This window comes from Perissodus microlepis, chromosome 10 (genome assembly GCF_051167445.1).
Source record: "Perissodus microlepis isolate ML-2025 ecotype Zambia chromosome 10, ASM5116744v1, whole genome shotgun sequence".
NCBI classification, from domain to species: Eukaryota; Metazoa; Chordata; class Actinopteri; order Cichliformes; family Cichlidae; genus Perissodus; species Perissodus microlepis.
Window position 1 is genome coordinate 3055310 of NC_140470.1, and position 21314 is coordinate 3076623.

The 21314-nt window shown below is 43.6% G+C and overlaps 1 pseudogene; it reads left to right on the top strand.

The window, feature by feature from the left end:
• The first annotated feature begins 3226 nt into the window (after window positions 1-3226).
• On the top strand, window positions 3227-18809 carry LOC146378612 (F-BAR and double SH3 domains protein 2-like; annotated as a pseudogene).
• Window positions 18810-21314: the final 2505 nt, after the last annotated feature.

Below are 21314 nucleotides of genomic sequence, written 5' to 3' on the forward strand. Positions count from 1 at the left end.
GAAGTTCCTGTCAGAAGGAGGATGGACAGTGAACATTTTAAGCCCACTCGGCAGCGACAGATGGCCGCCCCTTCCTGAGCCTGGTTCTGTCGGAGGTTTCTCCCTGTTAAAAGGGAGTTTTTCCTCCCCACCGTCGCCAAGTGCTTGCTCATAGGGGATTTTTTGGGCTTTTTTTTTTTAAACCAACCGCTGATAAGTTCACTGGCATCAAGTTTAGGACTCTGCAAATATTTAAATGGATAATTCGTCATCAAGTGAGGAATGATCCATTTAAATCATATTTGAGAGTCACATATATTTGTATATAAATATGATTTGTTGGACAATAAGGCCAATCACAGACTAATTTGGACAATTGGGAAAAATTAAATAAATAAAAAAAATTGGATAAAATGCATGTGTCATTGTTTCATATTGATTTCAAATAACATACCATTTGATTTCAACATATTTTTGTTACACTTGCAGTGGTGTTATTTTGTTATGATCCTGTTCATTTTAAATATAAATATAAATATAAATCATCTAAATAGAAATGGAAAACTAGAAAAATTAACAATATAGCTTTACTAATCTGAAAGTTATTTGTCATTGGAGCCATCATTCCCACAGTGGAAACACATTATTTCATATTATGTTCAATTCAGTAGTTAAAAGTATAAAATTTAATAATGTCTATTTTTAGTTTACTTTGTTAATAAACACATTTTTTAGTATTTTAGAAACACTAACATCATACATATCCAAATATGAAGCAATGTTTTAGCTCCCATTTACATACAGACCTGTGGCCAACTTTATAAACCATTTTGAATTTTTTCCAGCTGAGGCGTTCAAAACAGATATACTTTTGATTGTCACGGTGTTATTTGGGCAGCTGCCTGCCTAATATAACATAACATCACCACAATATTTACATTAAATGAGGAAATGTATCTTTGTTTCCTCAGCTAAGACTGCTTGGCTGCTGTAGCTTGTGTTTATGTTGAGAGTGACATCTGATTTAAAAGCAAGAAGCAAAAGCTACTGAGCACCATCAGTCAGCACAGAGGCAATGCTACAAATTTAAGGAACAAAGGTCAATTCTTTGTGTGTGTACATGCACAGAGCACATGTGCACACGGTTGTGCAGATTAACTCACAGATGTATATGGCAGCTCACGTTTGTGGCATTGACATTGTTTTCCAATCTTAAATGTAATACATACATTTCCGTCATTGGCCATAATTCTTGCAAGGAAGGGACTCAAAGGTCACAAGTTATTAAATAAAATTAATTAAACACACCATTAAAAGAAGTTCACTATTCACTCCTTAAACATCATAGCTAGCAGCAGTTATTTATATCTATGAAAGAGAGAGCTTAATTGTTTGATTAAGCTGGTTGATTAAATAAGTTGGGGGAGCAAAAGTAAAATGAGCTACTTGTGGGATACTATTTAACTTGGGTTGGGTTGGGTAAGCTGCTCATTTTATGCTCATTTTACTTTTCAGATGGTGTCAAGCCTGGCAGTTTGGTGTAATTGTTAGCCTAGTAATTCATAGTAATATATTTCTCACACACAACCTCAACCTCTGCCTCTCCATGTGAGCAGAGACGCAGCAGCATCTTCTTTCTACAGGAAGCCTGATTAAAATGTGAGGCATTTATACGGTGTACAAGATTAAAGAATATAAAACTGATATTACTAAACCTGATTTCCTTCCATCTATTTTCTGCTGCTTATCTGAGTCCGGTCATGATGCCCAGACGTCCCCCTCCCCAGCCACCTACTCCTGCTCTTCCTGGAGAACAGTGAGCCGCCACTCTGGTGCCTTTCGGTGTAAACGAGTAGCTTTCCAAATAACTCAGCTCTTCATCATGTTTCTAAGGCAGAGCTCAGACATCCTTCAGAAGATGCTCATTTGTGTCAGATTTTAGCCATAGGTAAAGGTATGACTGTAGACTGACGGGTAAATCAACAGGGATCAATACCCTGCTCCTCTTTTTTCCAATACAAGTTCCTCTATCAAATCATTTTTTGACACTTGAGTCAGCAGTCCAAGCAGAGATGTCCAGAAGTTCCTTTTCCCACTTAAGTGGTATTTATGGTCACACAAATGCGTCTGACAACAGACAGGCAGCGAATACTGGGATACCACGGCGAGCCGGCCGAGATACATAATGTGTCCCAGTGTGTCCAGTGTGTGTTTGGTCTGCCCTTACCAGCTCGTCTAGGAGACATTCTGGAGGCCTCCTATTTCAGATGCCAGTCAAACCACCTACACTGGCTCCTTTCTTTTCTGTGAATGATCACAGTTGAGGAGGAGAAGCTATGCTGTCCCCTGGTATGGTCTCCCCAAGGCAGCTGGTTCTTGATGAGGGGCCAAACTTAAGTACAATTCAAAAGACCAAAGTTACTAGCCTGGGACCAGTACTGGGGAGGTTTCTTTTTTTTCCAGAACAGCTGATAGCTGTGCCCCATGAGTTCAGCTTAAAATATCCACACAGGTACTTCATCCTCCCTCGGGTGGGCAGAGAGCTTTGTGGTCCAGGTGGTGGTCCAGTCCCCGGCTGCTTTAGCTGGCTTTAGAAAAAACCTGAAATTAGAATTAAAACTGTTTGTACCTTCACCTGTGTTACTTACAGTGATATGTTATGTCATTTGTTAACTGTCTCTTTAAGCTTTCAGCAGCTGGAGGGTGAGCGTTTGTTAAAAATAGTCTGTGTGAAAATAGGCAGGCGGTGAACTCGAGCCTGTGATAAGTTTTTAATGTCAGGCTGTGACCACAAACACCAGAGTGGTCATCAGCATTCAGATCAGCTGATAGTAACCAGAAACGGCTTTATGGTCATTCTCTTAATTGTTATTGCCGTTTTCTTTTATTTGACTTGTGTAAAATAATAAAAAGCTGATTTGGGTTCATTTCATAAGCAAATCAAATAACTTAATACAACAGAAATAAACTGACAGAGTAGTGGAAAATAAAAAATTATAAATGTGGCCCTAAGCTACACGGATCACTGGCCACAATTCATTCAGCTGGAGGTCTTTTTTTTTTTTAAAGTTAATTTTAAATAGAAATAAATGTGGGCAAGAAATTAAAACTAAATAGGGAGCAAGCCTGAACCCTAAAGGCTTTACTAAGTGTTAATTATGCAGGTTTAGACATGGGCTGATTTGTAAGCTTGTGATAAACCTTAAATAAGTATATATGTATATTTTTGTCTGTTCCCTTGAAACACATGCAGGTTCTGCAGGAGTTTCACCAGCAGCTGTTTGTGCAGAAGAACATGGCGTTCCAGCAAGCACCAGACTTCATGTTCCAGCCTGTCGACTCAGACACGGTAAATACTGATGTTTTTCTCTTTTTATTCATTATTAAATGCATAAAATATCACATGCGATTGCTTTTAGTGATTATTGGGGAAAATAAACTCGTATTTATTATGCATGGAATGAAATCCCCCAACCTTAAAAATTTAGAACTCAACATGATTTCTCTAAAATGTTCAAGTAAAACTTGAAGAATAATTTTTGAAACTATTAAAATCCAAATCTCAAAGTGTTTGGGTTGCTTTTAATACAAATTTTGTAGCATAAAATAAGGTACGTGTTTGACTAATTTAGTTGGCAGGAGGTGTTGATCAGTTTACCGGAAAATCAATTTCTACAGAAAGGTGAAGTGAAAATGTGGATCCTTCAGGTTTGAACTGCACAGGTTGGAAACCACAGATAAAATGCTGTAATGAAAACAGATCAGAGGAGATTGTTGAGAAGTGGAACAAAGCTCAACAGATGACAGATTCATTTGTTTAGACAACAATCAATACAAAATCAGACGTGTGGAACAAGCAGCTCACGGGCATCCTGAAAGCTGAGCTGGCCGGGCCACGTGGCCACAAAAGCCCGGACTGGACTGGGCTCAGGACCTTGATGCTCAAAGCGGCTTTAGGCAGAGCAGATCCACCATTTTGGTCCAGAGTTAAACATCTCAACAATACCAGATGCAGAAAAGATTTTTTGTTTTTAGACATTCATGATCACTGGATTATGAAGCTTGAGAAGCTGGGGGATGACTTTTCCTCTAAATTGATACACAAGCAGGAAAAAATGTTCAAATTTTTCTAATTTTCTAAAAATTTGTAAGTAACAGACAAAGTAGCTCCATTGTTTGAGTGTCAATAATCTGTCTGCACTGAAACAAACGACTAATTTAAATAGATTTTAATCACAAAAGTGCTGCACACACATTATGGAACAGTCTGGGTAAGAAGTCAAAGCAGGAAACATAATAAGTCCTGCGTGATTGGTCTTTATCTTTGTTAGTCTGAACTATGAGCCTGAAGGCAGAACAGTGAACTCTTGACTTTGTACTGTACTCCTCGCCCTGCACAGGAACTTAGATTATTTCCCATTTTTAGTTTTTATTTACAGATGTGTCGTCTCATTTCCTCACCGTGGGACTATTTCCAGCTCGTGTTTGTTCCGACTTTATCAGACTGTTTATCTTCCTAAATAAATGCACAACCTCTACTTTTAATTTGCACGTCAGTACACACACACACACACACATACATACATATATATATATATATATATATATACACACACCTTTTAAAAAGCATATCTTAACTAGTCGCTGTCCTAAACACAGAGGAATATCTGCACAATATAATGACATTTTCCATTTTTATTGTTAATGCACACCACGCACTTATTCCTCTGAACTTCACACTTCCAGGAAGTGTAAACAGATAAACGCGTGCTTTAAAGATTGTCTCAGCTCATTGTCCTCACTTCTAAATGACCTGTGATTATAAGACAAGATACAGACACAGTAATCTGGAAAAGACTGTCACTGTTTTCCATTTACTTTTTCTTCCAAGCTCTCGTTTTGTCTTGTGCTTTAAATCAAAGAGTTTCGCCTCGTTTTAGAAGTCCAAACACTTGTTGTTTATTCATCTTGAGCCATAAGGTTATGAAAAGAGACATAGTATCTGCAGTCTTCTTTATCTGTGATTACCTGGTCTATTTCAGTCATTTTAGAGGCCATCAAAATCCATCTGGCAGCATCAGGCAAAATCTACCTAACTGATATCTGACAGATGCCAGCTAGAAGATGATCCTGGTATAAATATGGAGAAGTTTCATTTGCACTCACTTGGTAGCACACATGTTAAGAGCTTTGAGAGTTTTACTCAAAATGCTGTATTCGCCGGTGAATTAATAGAAAACACACAAAACATCCGGCAGCACCGATGTTTGCTTCTGTTTCTCCACATCATAGAGATTAAATTGGTGCAGGATTGCTGTTTGAAACTACTTGAAACAACTCAAAGTTGATTAAAGGAAACAAGATTTTGGCTTTAGATTGTGGCATGTGGGTTAAAGTTGATTATTTGCAGTTTTTTTGTTTGTTTGTTTTTTACCAGAGCTTTAATGTGTTTTTCCAGCCCTGTTAATTTCACATAGATATCTCCTGTACTTATAAAATTATGAATCTTCAAAAGCGCAGTTGAAAAAGTTTTACATTTCAACCCACCACTATGCACTTTCTGCGCCTATAATTCATAAAAATGTACTAAAGTTATTACACATATATATTCAGCTGATTGTAACGGGGTCATGTGGGGTCATGTGTGTGTGGAATGACCCAGGATTTTTATTTTATAAAACACCCGCAGGTCTGAACCTCCCTTTCTACATGATAGCCCTGTGCAACAGGTCATGTAACATGTAACAGGCCTTTAAAGTTAGGTAAGAAGTTTACAGAAAATCGAATGCTGCTGTTCACCTCATGATTGCCACAATATGGCTGGTGAAATGATGCTGCTGAGATAACTTCCCAGAGTTGCTAAATTCTTCCTTCCTTCCTTCTTTGCTTCCCTCCGACTGTTTTGCATCTGTTACGCTCTCAGCTTTATGGATTTCTCAGTTCAACTTGACTGCCTGGATTGTTTTTCAGTGCCAGTTCAGGTCTGAAACCTCTGCTGTGGTCAAAATCTGCCCTGGGAGCTGCACTTTAGGTGATAAAAGTAGATATGCGTATATAAAATACACATCCTAAACTCCTTTACGAGTCCCATTGCAGACATGGGTGCAATTCAGGTGCACCTGCTCATGAAGCCCGCAGTGTCTCCTTGTGGCCTTAAGTCTATTTTAAATAATTTTACAGCCACATTTGGCTTTTATTGGATTCTTTGCCCACTATAAAAATTAATGTAAATGTCAGCTTTGGTCCAAAAATATTTTCCTATCAGGCTGTAAGGTGACGCCGCAGGTCTGCCAAGCGATGTGTTACGACTCCCGTTCGTGGATGTAAAAGAGTCCGATTCTGACACCGTGCAGTGAATTAAGTTACACATGGTGTATGTAAATGATTAAAGCACGGTGTGGATATTTGAAAACACAGCAGGTAACACTGGTCTTTGTGCTCCGAGTAAAGCGTGTGATCATTATTCACAGCGATCCAGTAACCAAATGACTTCAAATCGAATCATACAGTCAGTCAAATAAGATGTTATATTTAAAACAGCAGATACACATAGGAGATAGGTTTTCTTTATTGTAATGACATAAGCATGTTCTCTTCTTGTTGTGTAAGAGACGATTTGACTGGATGGCTGTTCGACACAGAAACGTCCTGAAAGTCCATCTGTTACAATCCGGTCAGTGCCAGCGTAGCACCATCTGCTGTTTCGCAACAGAAACAACTTCTCTGTGTTTTGTCAGATTCATAAAGCGAAGCAAAAAAATTGGCAAATTCCGGTTTTAAACATAAAGCACCTTAAAAAAAAGTCCCACAAAGTTGATGTTTAAATTCTCTTTTAGGGTGTAAAAATCTGCTAGTTTTAGAGCTACAGATTACTTGTTGAGCCCTCTATTGTTAAAAATAGATCCTGTAGCTTTTTTGGAGAATCTGTGGATTTAAAAATATGTTAAAATTAGTCCATGTTTTCATATTGAGAAAAAATGTAATGCTAGACCTGCCCCCATCCTGCAACAGCAGCAGTTGAGGCAATATATTTACCCATCAGTCATGTCTAGGTAGCTCTGGCTCACGTTACTGCAGCCTTCTAATCAAAATGCATTTGCAATCTCTATTTTAAATTTTATTTTCTTGTTCTCACTGCCTTGAGCCTCTTCTGTTTAAGCACATTTTGCATGTTATGAAATGTGCTCTATAAATAAAATTGGCATTGACATAAATTTCTATGCCTATCAAAATGATATCCTCAGCAGTTAAAGGTATGAGTGGTGGTCATTTTTGTTGCTTTTGCTTTCACTATATAATGAATAAACCCATATAAGGAAAAGTCATGAAATATGATTATCATGGGATTTTAATTTAACAGTTTTTACAATTCCAGAGGAGTCAAAATGACCCTTTGGACATGATGAGTGTGACGTTCTGCAAAGAGAAGGAAATCCTCTGGGAAGTTTAAGTCTCTGAATCTAAACGTGCGTGTTATGTCTGTGTTTGGGTTTGGAGTTATTCTGATGTGGTTTGTCACCCCTTACTCACACAATCCCTGGAAAATCTTTGCAGGAAGTGTACAAAATGCACTGATGTGTCACTTTTTTCCATTAAACTGGAATTTGGCCTTTAATGCAGCGAAGCCGGTCAACTGGATGATAATAATAAACCTCGGCATCATAAACTCCTCCATATTTTACTGTGGCATGAAAGGATAAAATTGATAAGAGCTCCGTCTCACTGGTTTATTGCGAAAGCTGGTTTAAGATAAGTGAGCACAGCTCGTGCAGCGACCTGTTTCCAGATGTCCCTGGTTATGTTGATCGCTTTATTGTTGGACCGTTTCCATCTATTCCATGTGTTCCTTTGTATACGTCACCACAATAGTTGTAATTGTTTTGTTTTCAGGCCCTGGAGGAGTACGGGACCCAGGAAGCTTCGGAGCCAAACAACAGCGAGCTGGAGACCAAGATGGAGGTGGCCAGGCAGAGTCTCCGGAGGGCAGAGGTCCATCTTCTGAATCAGTTTCTCCTTATTTAAAGTTGCCCCAGTGCGCCACCTGCTGGTTTGAAAGGTGAAGTGACAGATTTAAAGGATTAATGTTTTGTTAGAAGAGAGCAGAGGTGTTTAAAACACATTAAGTATTTATTTTATTTTCATACTAATCTCATTGTGTTTTCTTTAAAGAAAACACAATGAGATCAGTATTCTTTGGGGGGGTGGGGGGCTTGTCAGTGGGTTGTGAAAGTCTAGTGGTCTTTAACTCACCTTTATTTTATTTATTTTTTGCTGCTAGACGGTGAAAGCGAAAGCCGAGGCCTGGCTGGACCTGCTAAGGGAGGCGGGAGTCCCGGTTGAAACGTGGCTGAAGAGTGCGATGAACCAGGTGATGGAGGAGCTGGAGAACGAGCGCTGGAACAACCTCAGTACCCACGATCCTTCACTCTCCGTAAGACAAAAACTCCAATTCCACAGTGCTGTAGTTTTGAAGTATATGCGCTGTAGATTTGTGCCCTAAACGCAGATGTCGGTCTAACATCCGTAGGTAACAGCAGATTTGGAGCGAGAGGATGAAGAGGAGATGGAGGACAGCGGTGAAGTGTTGGATGACAGCAGCTCCAGCCCCTCCAGCACCTTGAAAAACTATCCACTCACCTGCAAAGTGCTCTACTCCTACAAGGTAACGGCACACGCTTAAGCAGAGTCGTAGCCGATGAGTCAGTCAGTGCCCAGAGAAATGGGGACATCTACAAAGCCTCATGTGTTTGTATCAATCAGTGTCGCTGCTCTGGAAAAAACACTGTTTGATTGCTGTTGCAGCATCTCGCTTTCTGTATTGACAACTCGTTAAAATACGTGTACAGGCCGGTCTTGCCTCGAGCTCGAGGCACGGGGAGTGCGTGTTGGGAGTTACAGAAGCAGTCATTATTAGAAAATGCAGGAAGCTGGCGTAGCTGGATATTGATGGATGAAGATTCAGGAGCCACAAAAAATGTGTTTTTAGAAGAACAGTGACTTGCAGAGTTACACGTACTGTCCTCTGTAAACCTCATTTTCATGCAGAATACATAAAACGGCTGGAAGTGAAAGGAGAAGTATTTTTAACCCTTGTGCGCCCTGGAACAAAAAAAAAAAAAAGAAGGGGGGGGGGGTCACGCAGACCCCGGCAGCGCGGAACCAGGTCTCGTCGTGAAACAGGGCGCCGGTTCGCGGTGGGGGCAGATGGGGGTCAGGCGGACCCCCGGCTATAGCGGGTCTCGTCACAGCGTCGGACAAAGGCACCTAATTGGTTGTAACCCTCCATCGATCGCGTAAGTTACGATGGCAAACCTTGGGGTCTGGAGGGACCCCAAAGCGCCACAGCAACAACTCTCAACTTCACATTATCATCATCATCATCGTCGTCTCCTTCTCGAGAGTGTTCGCGTACACCGGCCTCAGTGAGGACCTCGGACTCTCCGTTCCTCCTCGACCTCCTTCCTCCTTCTCCCCCGTTCTCCTGCTCCCCGCAGGCGAGCGCTTAGCCGGATGGGCCCCGGGTTACGCGTAAACCGGCCCAAGTGGGGACCGCGGGCGCTCCGTGCTCCGTGGGTACTCTGTGACCCCTTAGTGATCATGATGGGGTATTTCGCCACCCCACACCACATTCGTAAGTTACGATGGCAAATACTGGGGTCTCGAGGGACCCCGAAACGTCGGAGGAAACAACTCTCAATTTCAGATCATCATCATCATCATCATCGTCTCCTTCTTGGCAGTGTTCGCATAAACCGGCCTAAGTAAGGACCTCGGACACTACCTGCCTCCTAGTCCTCCCTCCTTCTCCTCGGTTCTCCTGTGCCTCGCTGTCGGACACTTAGCTTTGCAGAGGGCAGTGTTCGCGTAAACTTGCCTCCATGAGGACCTCGGACGCCTCCAACATCCCAGTCCTCCTACCTCCTGCTCCTCGGTTCTCCTGCTCCTCGCAGGGGAGGGCTTAGCCGGACGGGCCCCGGGTTACGCGTAAACCGGCCTAAGTGAGGACCTCGGACTCTCACAGCCTCCTAGTTCTCCTTCCTCCTTCTGCTCCGTTCTCCTGCTCCTCGCAGGCAAGCGCTTAGCCGAATGTGCCCCGAGTTACGCGTAAACCGGCCTTCATGAGGACCGGGGGTACTCTCTGCTCCGTGGGTACACTGTGACCCCTTTGTAATTGCGATGGGGTAATTCGCAACCCCAATGCACATTCGTAAGTTACGATGGCAAACACTGGGGTCTGGAGGGACCCCGAACCGCCGGAGCAAACAACTCTCAACTTCAGATCATCATCATCATCATCATCATCAATGTCTCCTTCTCAGCAGTGTTCGCATAAACCGGCCTAAGTGAGGACTTCTGACTCTCCCTGCCTCCCCGTCCTGCGACCTCCTTCTGCTCCGTTCTCCTGCTCCTCGCAGGTGAGCGCTTTGCCGGATGGGCCTTGGGTTACGCGTAAATGGGCCTAAGTGAGGACCACGGGCTCTCCGTTGCTCCTCGTCTTCCTTGCTCCTTCTCCATCATTCTCCTGCGCCTCGCTAGTGAAAGAGCAGCTGCTTGGCCTGCCTATTACGCGAACACCGCCCTCCAGTTGGACCTCAGGCTCTCCGAGCCTCCTCGTCCTCCTTGCTCCCTCTACATCCTTGTCACGCTCCTCGCTAGAGTACGCTTAGGTTTGCAGAGGGTGGGTTTTGCGAAAACCGCCGTCGGTGAGGACATTGAGCTCTCCGTTGCTCCTCGTCCTCCTTGCTCCTTCTCCATCGTTCTCCTGCGCCTCGCTAGTGAAAGAGCAGTTGCTTGGCCTGCCTATTACGCGAACACCACTCTCTGTTTGGACTTCAGACACTCCTTGCCTCCTCCTCATCTATGCTCCCTTTACATCGTTCTGATGCTCCTCGCTAGCGTACACATAGGTCTGCGAAAGGCGGGTTTCGCGAACACCCCCTTCGGTGAGGACCTTGGGATCTCCGTTGCTCCCTGTCTTCCTTGCCCCCTCTACATTGCTCTCAAGTGCCTCGCTAGTGAAAGAGCAGCTGCTTGGCCTGCCTATTGCGCGAACACCGCCCTCCGTTTGGACTTGAGAAACTCCTTGCCTCCTCCTCATCCTTGCTCCCTCTACATCGTTCTCATGCTCCTCGCTAGTGTATGCTTAGGTCTTCAGAGGGCCGGTTTCGCGAACACCCCCTTCGGTGAGGACCTCGGGCTCTCCGTTGCTCCTCGTCCTCCTTGCTCCTTCTCTACCGTTGTCATGCGCCTCGCTAGTGAAAGAGAAGCTGTTTGGCCTTCCTATTACGCGAACACCACCCTCCAGTTGGACCTCGGGCTCTCCGTTGCTCCTCGTACTCCTTACTCCCTCTACATCGTTCTCAAGCGCCTCGCTAGTGAAAGAGCAGCTGCTTGGCCTGCCTATTATGTGAACACCACCCTCCAGTTGGACCTGGGGCTCTCCATGCCCCTCGTCCTTCTTGCTCCCTCGCCTTTGTTCTCATCTGCCTCGCTAGTGAAAGACCAGCTATGTGGCCTGCCTATTACGCGAACACCGCCCTCCGTTTGGACTTCAGACACTCCTTGCCTCCTCCTCATCCTTGCTCCCTCTACATCGTTCTCAAGAGCCTCGCTAGCGTACACTTAGGTCTGCGGAGGGCGGGTTACCTGAACACAGCCTTCCGTTTAGACCTCGGACCCTCAGTGTCTCCTCATCCTCCTTTCCCTTTTTTAAAACATATTCCTCGCTCTCACGCGCCTCGCTGGCGAGCCCTTAGCTTTGAGGAGGGTGGGTTTCGCGAACACCACCGTCTGTGAGGAACCCAGTACCTCCTACACACACACACACACATACAGGAGGCAGTGAGGAGTAGAAGGAGGTTGTTGCTACGCCTGCGTCGCGAAACCAGGGCTCATTGTGTGTGCGCCCGGAGCAGCTACGGGGGAAACACATGGGACAACCGACCAGTTTGGGGCCATGGTTTATTCAACGTGTATTTTCAGTGTGGTTTAACTTGCTAATCTGATCTGAAATACTTTCCTTGAATGTGCCTTAATTTCACCTCTTTTTTATTTCTTCTTTTCTTAGCTTACTGAAAATGTTGGCGACCGAGGCCGGATCCAGGGATGTGTGCTACTTGTGCTACTGGCGTTATGTGGGCAAACTGCTCGCTGTCAACATCGATACAAAGGTAAAGTGCAATCCCAGGGTTGTGTGCTGCTTGTGGTACTCGCTTTATGTGGACAAACTTCTTGCTGTCAACATCGATACAAAGATAACAAAAGAATAGCCTAGTGTAACGTAGTGTTTTATGTTTTTTTTTTTTCTAGAATGATTCAAATGTTACTATCATTTCCCCAACCCCGCAGGCTCTGCGACCCGTGAAGAACTGAGACTCCTTCTGGTCGGTAAAACAGGATCGGGAAAGAGTGCATCCGGAAACACCATCCTGGGGGATGCGAACGCTTTCAAAGAAGACGTTTTGCCTAAGTCTGTCACCGACGGCTGTCTCAGAAAAGAGGCAGAGGGCGAAGACGGAAGAAATATCGCTGTGATCGACAGCTGTGATCGATGAAATGGTGGATTTCAATGGAGGAAACCACTACACAAACGAGATGTATAAGGCGGCCCAGAAGAAACTCGAAGGAGAAAGGCTGAAGAGGAGAAAGGAGGAAGAACAAAGAAAAAGGGAAGAAGAGGAGAGGATCGAATTGAAGGAGCGGTGTAAATTCTTCCGCCTCGCTTCCCTGGGATTATTTGGCACAGGAGCGTACTTTACATCTTATGTTCTCATGGGGCTCGGTGGAGCCCTTGGATATTCTCAGTTAAAGACGCAGAGCTTGACGGTTGGGCGTCTTCTTTACTCGTCGATACCGTGAAAACTGCGTAGGTGTATCACCTACTCGACCTAGTGATCAACGAGTACCGCACCGAAGCGTGCAACGGGTGCAAGACCAATCACCCCAGCCAGAGACAACACGAGTGTCTGCGAGTCTTGGTGTCAGGGTCCCTGTGCCTACCCGGTCGGCTCAGTATGGCTACATATGTTTTTCATTTTGTTCCTGCTCTCTCCCTTCCTCTCTTTCCTCTCTTTCCCTCTGCCAGGGCGGAGCTCACCTGTGGGCTTCTGCCCTTGGTCCACGCACCTGGTCGCCATCACGCACCTGTGGCTCGTTACGAGAGTGTTCCAGCTCCTTTATAAGACGGCAGCTCTGTGTTTCTCGTCGCTGGACGGTTGCCGACCCGCATTCCCTGGACCAACCCCTGTGTTTCCTGAGTGATTGAGTGTGCGAGGAGTGGAGTACGTCATCGTGTTTTCTGTGGAGTGTGGAGAGGAGCGTGAGGAGTGGACGGAGTGCGTGTGGACTTTCAGCGTCTTTTCCCTTTGTGTGTGGACCCCCGGAGCCCGGCTTCCCCCTCACCTCTGTAAATAGATCACCTGGTGTGCTGTAATAAAGATTCTTGTGTTTCCCAACTCAGAGCCTGCGCGTGTGTTCGTTCCATCCCGCTGTGACACTTGGAGGATGACTTTTACGCTGAACATTATTACAGCATCAGGAAAAGACTCCTCACGCTACGTTTCATTCCTTCCATTCAACGTCTCCTGATCATGTATTCACAGCCACCGAAGGCGCTGTACAGCACCGAGCACCTGAAACACGGACAGTTTGTTGATATTGTAATCAAAAATACAGCCCCGGGGGGGAGGGGGGGCATTTTAAAAACGCACCCTCCCTATTGCGCATGTCCCTAAAAGGTATGGCCTTCCAGATTGCCTCAGTTGTATCGTGAGTGTAATTTCAAATAAAATAAAATAAAACTCAGAAGCGTCTGTGTTCTGTCTTCTTCTTCTTCTTCTTCTTCTTCTTCTTATTATTATTATTATCATTATTGTGATTATGCATCATTTTTATGTACTGGGGTATCAATGACCCCCACGCTGCCGCAGCAGCTTCTGTGCGTGGCCCCCAAGTGCTACGTTTTCTTTCCCGATCCCCTGACGAACCCATTAGAATCGCTCTGGGGCACTCTTCGACCCCAAATGATCGTTCTGTTTTTTTCATTTTCATTCACCTGTCTCTACTGAGGGTGGGGTACTTTGGGACCCCCGGGGTCTGGGGCTGCCCCGAAGGGGAGCACAAGGGTTAAGATTCTGTAGGTTTAACCATATTTTCTGGTAATTACATGATTAATATTTAAATCTTTTTAAGTGTCTTGTCATGTTCTCCTGTGCCTCTGTGGTTCTCTCCAGGTTCCTCCTTCAGTAAAATACAAACTTGTTAGATTAAAGCTTCTGTTACTGACGCAGACAGCTGGAGACTCGATGGCTGAGTGTTCATTCCTGTTATATTTTCTAAAAGTGTGGTTGAAGTCTGCCGTCTGTGTGGTGCATCATAATGTGGATGCTCTCTGTGTTAGCCTACAAAGCTGGCTGGGATTTCCTCCATCCCTGCTGGATGGATGTCGTCATAAAATCTATTAAGATGTAAATACGGTTAACCTCTCCACACATGATTGAAATATTTGGATTGGACGTGGATCTTTAACATGTCACCAATTATACTTCTGACTTTGAAGTAAAGCCACTTTTTGTTTTGGCTGTTTTTAATCAGTTCCAGTCGTGTTTAACCCCCACTTGAATTTACTTTCCCAAACTTTGTGGCACTAATGATTCTGTGTCCAAACACCTGCTCTCTGAGTTTGTACAGAAATTCTAGTGTAAGTCTGAGTTTTGTGCTGCTTTGGAGAATTAGTTGTTTTATATTAACAGAGTCCTGAGTAAAGTGTGGTATTAATGCAGGCATGGTCTCAGTGTTTTCTTCAGTGTTCTGGCTGATGTTATTGAAGCCACAGTGAGCATTTTTGTCCATTCACCAGTGTGGCGGTATTTGAAAAATATACATCACGGGTGAAATGAAGATGGTTAAACTGTTACATCGCAGCTTTAATTTGAATTAACGTGTTTGTCTGTCTGCAGGCTTCTCAGCCGGACGAGCTGACCATCGAGGAGCAGGAAATCTTGGAGGTCATCGATGATGGCGACATGGAGGACTGGGTCAAGGTACAATAATAACACAAACACAGTTGTGTAGCAGAAGCACTCTCATGTTTGAGGGTTGGTTGTTTTGTTTATTAGTTCACTCTCTGGCTCTTAGACTGTTTGACAAACATTTAGTTTCAGTTTTTATAAGACCTCGCACCGGTACAGACTATCTACTGGACGTTTTAGTGTTTCTCTGCGATCAGTTGGACTGATGTGGCTTCAGGAATTAGAATAATTCAACTAAAATGTGTGCGGTGCATTGAGGCAGGTCAGGTTGGCCTGGGTGGTAGAAGCTCTGCTGAACATAAAGACAAATCAAAAAATGTACAAATACACAGTTCTCTGCTTCTTTTTTTGGCCCCGCAGCCATGAAGGGCTGATGGGAGATTCTCGTCACCCAGCCGGGCAGGCAGGTGGGCGGGCATGGCACCCAAGTTTGTGAATGCAATAAGTCATGAATGAGGCAGTTTTTAAATTCATACCTTAAGTGCAGCTACTGAAAATCTGGGCCAAATCCTGATTGATGGTGATCCAATCCTGCCTCAGCAGCGCTGCGGTTTGATCACAGTTTGTCAGCTTCTGCTTTTTAACAGCGGTTCGTGGACTCTTGATCAGTTTTAGATCTGCGGAGTGACCTGGTCATGGATATAAAATGTTAATTTGATGATCTCCCAGCTACTTAGTTATCATTTTCACTTTGTTTGTCACAGACTGTTACAAAGTTGCTCCTGGACCTTTGGGAGAAAATTTGAGAAGTCTTTGAGGACATTTTTCGGGTGGTCAGTGGTGTACACTTAAATGTAGAAATGTCAGCTGTGGATGCTCCCATCATTGTGTGAAGTCATTCTTTTATAAACGCCTCTGCAGAGCTGCTGGTGTGTAGTCATTGTGTACTTTGTGTGTGGTTGTTTTCAGATCATTTCCCTGAAGGAACATTGTGCATTGTTGCTGTTTTACTTTGGTTTATTGTGTAAGTCTGGCTTTCCTGTGAGCCATTGTGCAAATGTTCCACATGTTGAGCCAATATTTTATGTATATTTACTTAGGTGATTATCTTTTCATATACAGATATAGTGTTTTAATGGGGTATTTATTTTAATGAATATAATCATACATAAAAATGTGAGCAATATCATTTATATAGATCTGTTTTAGTGCTGTGATGTCTGTGTGCATTGTCTGTGTTTCCAGGCCAGAAACCGTAGCGGACAGGTGGGCTACGTCCCAGAGAAATACCTGCAGCTGCCCTCCTCCAACAGCCTGCTGAGCATGCTGCAGTCGCTGGCCGCGCTGGACGCCCGATCCCATTCCTCCAGCAACTCCACTGAACCTGAAACCGAACTCCCAACCGGCTCCGTCAACGGAGACTCCAGTGGTGAGATCCGCCTCCACCAGATAATATCGGAGTTTTGATTTCCTGCTTTGTTTAATACCCTCGTTGCCACTGTCTGTGTTGCAGTTTCATTCGCAAAGGCTTTGTACGACTACGCGGGACAAACGGAAGATGAGCTGTCGTTCCCAGAAGGCGCCATCATCCGCATCCTGAGCAGAGAGACCCACGAGGACGATGGCTTCTGGGAGGGCGAGTTTAACAGCGTTGTTGGTGTGTTCCCCGCAGTTCTTGTGGAGGATCTCACCGTGACCAGCGAGAATGGAGATGGGCAAAGAGACGGCAGCGCACAGGTAGGCTCACGCTGACTTAAATTTCATGTTCTACACAATTAAAGTTCTTCTGGTTGAACGCACACACACTGTGTCCCCCCTGGATCAGCTGCCTCTACATCAGCGCAGTACAAATCTACTGTAGCAACTTATTTGTGACACTAAGTCCTGTGTTGTTAAATAATTTATTTCTTTTTATTTTATATAAAATATTAAAGTTTGCACACCTGTCCACTGTTTGTGTTGAAGGCTTCCCCGTCCACACTCTCTCAGTGCGACCGCTCCCCTCGTGGTCCCTTCCAGCCGGGACCTCTCCACAGCAGCCCCCTTCAGACCCACCGTGTCCTCTCCAGTGTCGAGTCCCTGCAGCGCCACAGCCTCTCCCATTGGCCGACCACCCTCCTATCACAACGGACACCACAGACCGCCGCCGGCTCCACACAAAAGCCCCTTTCACAGTAAGAATCTCTGGTTTGTCTGTGAGTGGTTATCTGTAAGAAAAAAGGCCGGTGTGAATAATAATCTGCCTCCTCTGCCCTCTTCAGGTCCAGCACAAAGCTCCCCCCAACCCCCCAAATACCCGGAGAGCGGCGGTGGCACCATCCGACCCGTGAGTAAAACCTTCCGTGGTGACGTAAATGACAGCAGACTTTTTTTTATCTTCATTTTAACTGAGCCGGTGGATTTTTACAGGTACGTGCCGCACCTCCGCCCCCGAAGCAGCATCCTCGCGGGCAGGTGAAGCGGCGAGAGGAGGTTGAGATCACACTGGTGTGAAGGCGGCACCCCCTCGAGCAGGGACTCGTAAAAACAATCCCAAAGGAAACCCAAGGAAACTTAAAAACTCCTGAAGACGCCTGGAGACGGAAGAAGCCCCCCCCACTCGGAGAAGGAACACCGCTGCGCCTTTTTCTTTTAACTTCCCGTTCAGTGTTCTCGTTTCTCAACACTACTTTACCCAGAGTTTGTACAAGGCTTCATTCTCACCCCCGAACAGTTAATAAGGTGATAACGAGCAAAAGAAGTTGATAGAAAAGTTAACATCATTTTATCCGTTAGTAAAAATAAGTGTGTTTGGACTCGCTGGCTGATATTTTAGGGAGTCGAGCTCATTCGTTCCCTTGCAGAGAGCTCAGTGTGGTATCATTCATCAGTTCGAGCAGCCAGTTTGGTTCTAAAGAACATGCAGCTGACTGAATGAGGCGTTTCATGATATTTAACGCACCGACAGCATAAAACAGAGTGGTTAGCTGATGAGCAGACCCTGGATTTTCTGTTGTTTGAGACTCGGTCATAGCAGCGTTTCATGTTAAAGTAAAACATGTTAGACTGGACTGACCTTGACCTTTGAGAGGTCAAACTGAAGGAAGCGTTTGTGTCTTACCTTCATTTTTCTGTTTATGAACAAAGACACGAGTCTGCAGAACATATCGTCGATCAGGCCTCTGTTCCCTAGATTTAGACACATTTCACACCCCTTCAGTGAGTCTTGATAATTTCAGCTGTGTTCTGAAATGAGAAACTGAACCCTTGAACACATCAGGGAACTGTTCACAGAGGTCCCAGAGACCTCTATAGGACCAGAAGTCTTTTACAGACGCAGGGGTCGCCCCCTGGTGGCCTGTAAATAGAGTACAATTTTTTTTTGTTGCTTCACTTTTCCAACCTGGCAGCTGTGTCAATGTTCTGATGTCTGTGGTCCTTTTTGGCAGTGACGTCATTCCCGAGTTTGTGCATTCCAGCAGGAAAGTCAGAAAAGCAAAGTAAGATGGGATTTATTTTAGCTGCAGCACGTTCATTGATAGAATGTGGTAAGTGCTTAGCGTGTGGCTTATATCATGAGTCACAAATACAGGTGAGTGACAGAGCAGATTATGTTTATGTTCTCTGTCACCATCTTGGATTGTTGAGGCTGCTCTGACTTTCCAAGAAGGAAATACTAGTTGAGGGGGAGTTCCAGATGAAAATTACTACTGGGAGCTCAGGAATTCCGACTTCCGACTCAATCTGGAATGCACCGTAAGCCAAGGGCCAACAAGACAACAGCAGATATTTTGACGTCGCCCCCTGGTGACAGGACAAGGTTACAGCACCATTGTACAACCACACCGCTGCCTTCAGTGACCTTGCTTTTTAGGTGTAACCACTTTTCGGTATCTCTGTTGACACTTAATCGCAAAAAAAAATGTTGTTTGAAGTCAAAATACAAAGAAATTGTGAGCAGTAATGGGCAAAAATAGTCTGATAATCGCTAATTACATCATCAGCAAACCATAAATCAATTTTCTGTTTTCACCTGAGCGATCTTTAAGCTGCCCGTGCTCCACACGGGTATTGCACATGTTTTCACTTCTTTTTTGGCTTCATTAGTCCATTATGTTTAAGATAAACTGCCTCCTGGCTCCGGTTTCACATTAAAGTCTCTGCAAGAAAACAGATAAGTTCTTCCTTCAGCTCGTCGGAAAACATCACTTCTAACTGATCGTGTTATGGATGCCTTAGCTGCAGAATTTCTCCTCGTTTATGGATTGAAGAAAGAATTTTTTATGTTATAGTTATGATTTCGCCCCCGTTGTGTCTCACGTCGTAGCTCTTTGTTACCACCATCAGATTCACGTCTATGCAACAGAGCTGCACTTGTGAGCAAACCAAAAGTCTCGAAAAGAGGCTGGTCCTCTCCGCCGACACACGTGACCGCTCGCGGTTACACAAACAAGGGAAAAGTGGCAATTTTTACCTGTGATTGTTTTGGATCCCTTATCTTTTTTCCCCTTCTAATGTTTAGGAAAAGTTTAAAGTGGGAAACATAGCACGTAAACACACAAACACACAGTCTAACTCTTTTGTTTTTATGTTGCATAATACAGAAAAAAACTGTTTTTACGACACTAATGATGCCAGTAACAGTCGCTGTTGGGGAGGACAGTTTACACTGAGCATGTGCAGTTTAAAGATGCCTTTTATTTTTAAGGAGGAAACCATCCTGAGCTGCTAGCTGTCCAGTTTAAAATCTATAGTGAAGCACTTTCTGATGTCTTCTTATTCCTTTTCAGTATAGTGGATGTTTTGTTCAATATTTCCTGTTTGATGTTTGTTTACCAGCCGTATTGGTATCAATACTTCCTGTTATTTAGCCGTAAATAGCCATTGTAGTGTCTTTGATTGAGATATGACTTATCGATCGTATTGATAGTTTACGGAGAGCTTAGAGATGGATATCTGTGCAAGTAATGGCACAGCTTTTTTCCCCTTTTTTGTTTTTGGAATTAGGATTTTAAGAAAACAAAAACAATTAAACTGTAGCTGAATCTGATCAGAGGAAAAGAGGTATCCGTCAGCCGTGACGCTGCGTTCTCGTTGATCTCCTTGAGATCTGAATGACATCAAACTTATTTTTGAAGTTTGCATTTACCCTGATGTATTAAAAGAATAACTAAAGTTTCTTTTCCATTAGAGAATTTTTTGTTAACCTGTTTACTGGTCTTGATTATGCATCAAGTCAGAATCTGAAATTCATTTTTTTTAAAAAGGACGTAAAAACTCCCACGTTTTACAGCGTCGGCTATGCGGAGGCTGCCAGGCGTCGTATTTACACACCCATGGATGTTTAACTGTATTTATTGTGTACAAATAAATGTGAAATAAAGATAGCTTAAATGGAACAAGACTCTGTTTTAACTCTTAATTCCTGCATCCACCTGTTTAAAATATATTATTTTAAAATAATGTGTTACATGACTACACAGAAGGATGTTTCAGCTCAGTATATAGCAAATATAAAAAATATAAATAATTCTTAATTTTAAAATAAACATTAATCTGATTATTAAAAAAATTATTGGACAAAAAGTACATGGAAAAAAGAACTCGGTGAAATAGAAAAAATAAAGTTCAATATCTTGAAAATCAAATAGAATACAAGCTTTGTTTTCTTCTTTGTTTTCTGTATTTATCTGTTTGTATAAGACAAACAGTTTATCATAAGTAACTGAAAGTCTTTCGGCTCTTCGAAGAAAAACTGATGGGATCCAACAAATAAACATAACTAAAAACTGCAGCCTCAAAAGTAAAACTCATTTGTTGCTGATAACGAACGCAAATCCAAAGTGTTGTTGTTCCCACCCCAGAGCAGCAGGTGGCAGCAGCACGATACAAAGGAACTGTACTGTACTGGGATTTCTGTTCGTTTATTTATTTTTTTCCAAAAAAAGAAGCCGTTTTTAAGGTAAACTGTTGATTAAAGAGTTTTTTGTTGCAGTTTGACCTTCAGCTGAACTTAATGTTGGGTTTCTATTGATTTTAGAGAAGCTATTCGCTGAGAGGTTGTCATAATTCATGCATGAAAGGGTTAAAACTTATCCTTTGTTTCATTTTTTAGTGAAACTCTGGTAGAGTAGCTTTGAAACTGATAATTCAGCATATACTAAAAAATAAAAGCCTTTTCTTACAGTATATTTGTGTGTGTTTTATTTTGCAATATTTCTAATTACCACACTTAAAAGTGAACAGCCTGTAATGCTATCATGACTCATCACTCAGATGCGTTTTCGTTTGAAAACGCATCTTTTTCTCTCCGTTTTGGCCTTCCGTCCACACTGAGACAGCGTTTTCGGTCAAGGAAAGCGCAGCATTTTGAAAACGCTCTCCAAA